General features: G+C 42.1%; 1 long non-coding RNA gene across 1 annotated transcript; it reads right to left on the bottom strand.

Moving 5' to 3' along the window:
- Positions 1-205: 205 nt before the first annotated feature.
- On the bottom strand, positions 206-668 carry LOC134079163 (uncharacterized). Its single transcript, XR_009938886.1, has 3 exons — positions 530-668; positions 344-397; positions 206-256 (listed from the first exon to the last, which is right to left on the bottom strand). It is a non-coding gene; the product is annotated as an uncharacterized LOC134079163 (long non-coding RNA).
- Positions 669-7730: the final 7062 nt, after the last annotated feature.

Raw genomic sequence — 7730 nt, 5'->3', positions numbered from 1 at the left:
CATTCCCATGATTGTTGTATAAGGTAGCTTTATGCATTTATTTACCACAAATTCATATCACGAATATTAAAAACAATCTCCTCGGTTGAAATTGTATATGCAGTTTTTTTTTAGTAAATTAGTTGTTACGGGTAATGAAACAAATCTGCATTAAAACTGTACAAAGTATCAAAATAATGTTTAGATGTAGAACAACTTGCTCTACCTTCTTGAGAGTCCTTGGATGATTTAATTGTTTCATAGACATCTGTAGAACCTGTTTTAGAATGAAATCAGAAAAGGTAAACCTTAATATAGTGCAAGAAAAAACAGACCAATGTATCCAAAATACGAACACACAGACCTTTCTGCAGTGGCATATACAAGGGTGTGAGAGTGTCATAGTCATCTGTGCATCCTAAGGTATGGAATTAATGATACATCATTAGACATGAGAGACATTCTATGTTTATGTGTTTTGCAGAAATCCAAACCATACAGTATATAGTCCTTAAAAACCCAATAACATCAACATAAGAGGCAGTCTTACTCTTCTGCAGAGGCATATACTCTGATTGAGCACCGCATATTCCAGCAGACTGACTCTGATCCTGCTCTGAACTCTGATTGGTGGTCTGCTGTTGCTGGTGTCTATGGGGACACAGGGATCTGTTATGTGTGGACAAAGTCAGGATGTAGGACTGACTGTTGAAATCCATCTAAAGAAAATGACCAGACTTTGGCTAGACGCTGGTAAACAGTGACTAAATTCATACTCAAGGTTAAGGCTTTTCTGAATGACTTTCAACTTCCCATTAACAAATGAAATGTAACATTGTGAAGAAAACTTACGGATTTCGCGTCAATATATCTGAACCTGAATCTCAGGAGAGAACATTTACAAATATCAAAACAAAGCCATGTGTCATGTTTTATTTATTAAAAAGACTGTCTTTAACTACTGGTATTGACAGGAATCCTGTTCATAAACTGACTTGTTCTCTTACCTTTAACTTTGCAGCAGTGATACACTAAGACCAGGATGAGTGCAAAGGCAATAAGGAGCCCGATCAAAACAGACACTCCTACCACCAACTTAGAGGACCCAGAATCTGGAACTTTAAACACAATGACCTATTGACAGTGGCATGGTCATTACAGAAAACCAAATACCATTGATGTATAAATACAGTAATACATGACTATTAACCTTTCCCACTTCTAACTGTGACTCTGCTCTCTGGTGACTCTCCTCTCTCTGGGTTGCTGCACTTGTAGAGGCCTTCATGTGACGTTGAGACTGCAGGGATGGTCATCTCTCTTGTGGAGGAGGTCTGCAGGAGTGTCCCATCTTTATAGAAGTCAGCGCTGATGTTGGATGGCTGATAGCGATATCTACAGCGCAGAGTCAGAGGATCTCCCTCAGTCACAGGATGGACAGGACTCTCCAGGATCACATCTCCAGCTAAAGAAAGATTCTCAGTTGATTTATTCAAATAGGGAGCAGCCAACCTACCAATCATTCTTTAAAGTTCAAGGGATTCATAGGGGGTTTGTATATTTGGAACTTTAAATATATACAAATGACCACTTTAATGTTAAACTGTTTACAAGTTTGAATATTATCACAATATAAAAATGCAGTGGATCATTCAAATTGACTTTAGTGAACACACCCATATACTCACAATAAGTTCATATTCTAATGAACTCACTCACCTGTAACCTTGATCTCAGCTGCATGACTGTATTGCGTGTAGAAGACTGGGTCTCCTCTCCCAGCTCTGCACCAGTACTGTCCTCCATCAGAGACTGTAGCAGAGCTGATGCTGTAGGAGTCTCCATCAGTCTGGGCCACAGGATCAGAGCTCTGTGTGTGTCTGTACCAGTAGAACACCAAACCAGAGGAAACACCCAACGCACATCTCAGAGTCACTGAGTCTCCTGTGAGGAGCTGGTGCTCTGGACTTAGAGTGACTTTGGGCTTTGAAGCTGAAGAGGAAGAAACGGTCATCATCAAACACATCTCAACACAGTTAGAAGCACACACAGCACACACACACGTGAGCGCTGCAGGTGTATGGCCATACAGTACGCACTGTGTGTACCATCAGGCTACTCAACAACGAGAGAGAATGTTCTCTTATCTGTGCATTCACACCAAATTGTCCAACCATACCATAACTTGCCAACTCTACACAGTATCTCATTAACGACATGACAGTTACGTAAAGGAAACACTTGATCAAAATGAATGTTCACTTACAGTAATGCAGAACTACACACACACACACACACACACACACACACCTTCTGTTTGAGCAGAAGAGAGAATATCAGTGTGTGTACACAGCAACTACAGATATTTTAGGGTGGGCTGCTTGTTGCTTTCTTTTACTGTCGTTACTGGTCATCAGCACACAAAGCTACTAACTCTAGCACACACACACACACACACACACACACACACACACACACACACACACACACACACACACACACACTAGTTACCTTTGACATCAAGAGTAATTCTCCTGCTTGGTTGTGATGCTGTGGGTTTGTCTGTCCTCTCCCCCTGACACCAGTACTGGCCCTTGTGAGACTCAGCAGCTCCTCTGATGGTGAAGGTGTTTCCCTCAGACACTGGGGTTGTACTGGACTCCTTATACCACTTATATGTCCAGCCACTGAGAGACGCTATCACACACTTCAGAGTGACGTTCTCTCCAGTGAACACAGGACTCTGGGGCTCTACAGTCAGAGTAGCCACAGGCAGCGCTGCAGAGGAACACATGGAGACAATGAGGAGCAAAGCAGGAGGAATGGAACTCTTCTGTTATGATGCAACACCTTGGTAACAGTATAGTGGACACCAAAGATTCTAGAACATTGTTCTAGAATCTTTGGTGGACACGCTAATGAGGAGCACAGCAGGAGGAATGGAACTCTTCTGTTATGGTGCAACACCTTGGTAACAATATAGTGGACATGCCAATGTAATATTTCATTTTATATTTAATATTTCATATTATATGGCTCTCTAGAATGTTGAGAGAGCTCCCATTCACTTTGAATGGGCCTCCCCAACGTTCTACCGGTGATTAATATGTATAATCACCGGTGAAAGTATATAATGACCGCTGTCAATGGCAACGGGTTTTGTGCTTCTAATTCACGTCTTTCATATCAATCCGCAACAAAGCCGTTCGCTGGTTGCAATGGAATTTCATTGAAAGTTACCAAGTATGTTGCCAGGCAACACCTAACAACTGTCAACTGTGGCGAACTATTTATTTTCTAGAAGTTAGCGGAAGCCACCAAACGGTAGCCAAGTCATTGCTAAAGACACATTGAGTTAAGTTTCATTTCTCTTTTTGGCAAGTAGCCATATAATAAGCGGGATAATGTATAGAACGCCGGTCATTATCGGAAAATAATTCCCTTCAGGACGAAGCAAAACCCCTCCGCTGCGCGTCGGGGTTCTGTTCATCCTGTCGGGAATTATTTTCCGATAATGACCGGCGTTCTATACATTATCCCTTACTTAAGCATGTACAGTATCAGCATAATTCATGATATATGTGTATATTATTTTCCCTTTCAATCAGAGAACACATTCTTGTTGAAAATATCACATTCAATTTGTTGTTAAAACGAACCTTTCACTGTGAGCTGTACAGTGTTGCTGTAAGGTGATGGTTTCCTGCTTCTCTCTCTCACTCCGTAGCACGTATACTTCCCCTGATCAGACACAGTGGCTCTGCTGATGGTGTAGCTGTTGGTGTTTGTCTTAGAGGCTCTGGATGATGAGGGTTTGTCCCATGCATATGTCCAGCCAGCTGAAGGCTGTATTGCACATGTCAGAGTGACTGCTTCTCCAGTGAACACATGGCTGGGTTGTACTGTCAGCGAAGGCGCTGGAAAAGCTGTGTTGTTACAAACAAATTGTTTATGAACACAAGCTCTCAAGTACATAGATATAAGTATAATATAAAACAGAATTAGTGTAGTGATATTCACCTGAGACACTAATAGAGACAGGAGTACTACGCTGGGAAGTCCTTGGCCTAGTTCCTCTGTGCCGCCCTTCACATGTGAACTGGTACTGGCCAGCTCCACCAGGGAGGGAAACGGTGATGGTGCTACTTCTGCCATTTGGAATGTAATAACTACCTCCGTACCAGTAATACTGATCCCAGTCTGTGTGCCCTGCTACATCACACCCCAGAGTGACCTCATCTCCAGGGTAGTATGGCCCCTCAGGAGACTCTACTGTTACTGCAGCTGTGGGCTGATCTGTGGAGGAAAACATCAACAGCCACAGACTGACTTACTGACTGATGTCTGTTGGGTGGGTCAAGAAATATTAAATATACAGTATATTGAATGTAGAAACATATAAACATGAAATGTATTAATGCATGTATAAAGAGCCATATAAAAAAGCCATATGACATATTATGATCCTCAATGAATGATCTGTCTCTACTCAAATTCCTACTACTCAAAGAGTACAAAAAGATCAAATCAATTCTTCAACACCCACTCCTGCTCATACACACACTCATGCCTGTAATAGTTACCTTTGACATGAAGAGTAATTCTCCTGCTTAGTTGTGATGTTGTGGGTCTGTCTCCCCTCTCCCCCTGACACCAGTACTGGCCCTTATGAGACTTGGCAGCTCCTCTGATGGTGATGGTGAATGTGTTCCCCTGAGAAAGTGAATTTCTGCCCTCATCTTTATACCACTTGTACTTCCAGACACCCTCAGGCTGTATCTCACACTTCAGAGTGACTTCCTCTCCAACATACACAGGGCTCTGTGGCAGCACACTAAGTGCAGGTGTAGGCAGAGCTGTGGGAACACACACAACACTGATTACAGTTTTTCACAGTTGCTCAAACACTAAACCCCATTCTCTGAATCAAATTCTCAAATTTCTGAACACATTTGTTTAATTACTCCCTTTTTTGGCAAAACCATAGACTACTTTCACCCACTTTCACCCATTTTACCAAACTCATTAACCCTTTTTGCAAAACTGTGAACACATTGTGCATTCTGATGCACTTCTTAATTATAGTGATAACCAAACAACGCAGAAGTTGAACACAATTAGTGCACAGTTGTCTCCATTTGAACACTACCACTCAAAATTGATAACACTTCTGTCTAATGATGCATGTGACAACCAATATAAGTCAGTTCAGAGTTGACAGAGACGCAGGGGACAACAAGTGTGTGTTACAGTAGAAGTGGGGTACAAGGAAGAGGAGGGTGCAGGTAGGAGGAAGAGGATGAAGAGAAAGACAGAGAGTCCCAAGAGTTGCAATACTGTAAATGATGATATTTGGGCAACAATCATTGACCATGTTCTGGTTCATGGAATGCCAATGAGAGAAGCAGGACTTCATGGTCCAACCCAACATCAGTGGTTTCTCTGTGGCGTCAATAATCCAAAGATTCAGACTACAGAAGAGAAATAGCGTAAATGTCCATTATCATACAGTACAGTAATCACTGAACATCCACTGTTACACACTTACTACCCTTTGAGCTCAACTCTGAGAGAATGAAAGAGCTGAGTTATCAGTATGTCCAAGTAAGTCTAAATTTAGGCACAATACAATATTACAGTATTGCATACTTACAGTACTATCAGAGTCTGTGGCATCACAGTACAAATCATATTCAGTACAGTATTGGTCTGTCTTTCTGTTCACTTACATTCCAGCTATTGATTTATATCTCCATATGGGCTAGAGGATATGAGTAGAGAGTTATATAAGTCCTTATTCTTTATTTTCATTGATATTTTATTTTTCAAATTAGAATGAATACAATTCCTCCAGGAGCCATAAACCCTGCCCTGAAAACGGTGTCTTCCATTGTTTGGTGTATTGTCTTATCACTGCTCTGCAGGAGTGTAATTTTGCCTGATGTGTTCAATGATTTGAGACCATTAGTTAGTTTTGAGCAAAGTTAAAAGTGTTTTGAGGTGATTGTTCAGTTTTGCAACAAGATTGAAGGGTTTCGAGAATGTAGTTTGAGAAATGAGTTTTGTGTTCACAGTTTTGAGAAAAAGGTAAAGAGTTCTGAAAAAGGTGTTCTAGCAATTGTGAAAAACTGTAACTAGAAAAGCACTCAGACAGCGCAGACCTCCGCCTGTATTGTTCTTCCTTGGTTGTCATACATTTGAACCTAAACTATTCAGATCACCACCACGTGGCCATACCATGCCATTACACCACTAAGCTAAATACATAAACGCCTCTGGAATCCAGACGGAATTACTGATCATTGGCAAAATGTAATCGTTTCTCCCTTGGGTCATGTCCGGCCTTCCCTGAATTTCATTGAAATCCATCCATTACTGTTTGAATTATCTTGCTAACAAACAGACAAACAAACAGACAGACAAACAAACGCCGGTCCCCGATGAAAACATATACCTCCTTGGCGGAGGTAAACCAGAAAACCATGATATGGTAATAACAGTTCATCATCACCGATCAGCAGGCTGTACTCACCTGTGGCACTGACAGGTAAAGGGGCACTGCGCTGAGAATCCCTTGGCTGACCGCTTCTTTGTCCTGCACATGAGTACTGATGCTGACCAAGATGATCAGGTAGCAAGATGGTGGTGGTCTTCCCCTTCTGTCCTGATATCTCAGCACTGTCTTTATACCAGTAGTACTGATCCCAGTCTGTGTACTCTGCTACATCACACCTCAGAGTGACTCTCTCTGCAGGATAGAGGGGAGGCTGAGGAGACTCTACAGTCAATGTAGCTCTGGGCAGATCTGAGGAGGAAATGACGACACTCATTCAGACACAGAATCCAAATTTGACAGGAAAGTGTCAGGTGATTAATATATCAGTTGAGCTTTCCAAAGAATAAATGAGGACCAGACATATGAGACATTCCCCACCTTTAACAGTAAGATAAATACGTCCACTCCTCAGTGAAGACACAGCTCTGCCTCTCATGTCTCCCTGACAGCAGTAATGACCCTTATCAGACTTGGCTGCTGCTCTGATGGTCAGTGTGCTGGTGTCACGCTGAGGGAGATGATCACTGCTGGACCCTTTAAACCATTTATACGTCCAGTCACCCTCAGACTGGATCTCACACTTCAGAGTGACTTCCTCTCCAACATACACAGGCCTCTGTGGCTCTATAGTCACTGTGGGAGTGGGCAGGGCTATGGGGGGTAAAGATGGAGGGAAACAAATGATCAAACACACTTCAGAGTGACTGACTCTGAAGTGTCAGCAGAGCTTTGGAAGTCAGCAGAGCTTTGGAAGTCCCTTTGGAAATCACAGGACAAACATGAAGGTGTGAAGAAAACTGAGGGATGGATGTAGAGACATATGGTCTGAAAACTGAGGGATGGATGTGGAGACATGTAGTCTGAAAACTGAATGAGTCTAATCTGTGATGTGTGGATAAACTGTGTCTGGGATATTTCAACACATTAACAACTACATGATAACATTCACTTGTACCTTCCTCTACTGCATGTCCAGAACAGCAATACAACATCAGCACTAGAACACAAAGACACACAGATTGAAGTTCCTCAAAGTTCTTCACACAGTTTTCTTTAAGATTGTGCCACTCACCAATACACACTCAGGAGTACACTAACACACAAGGACAAGTGCAAGGATATTACACTGTAGAGTAAATGTACTTTATCAGTATCTCCACTCACCATGAGTGCCACCACTACCAACTGCAATGTC

This window comes from Sardina pilchardus, chromosome 4 (genome assembly GCF_963854185.1).
Source record: "Sardina pilchardus chromosome 4, fSarPil1.1, whole genome shotgun sequence".
NCBI classification, from domain to species: Eukaryota; Metazoa; Chordata; class Actinopteri; order Clupeiformes; family Clupeidae; genus Sardina; species Sardina pilchardus.
This window is presented reverse-complemented; position numbering and strand designations above follow the sequence as displayed.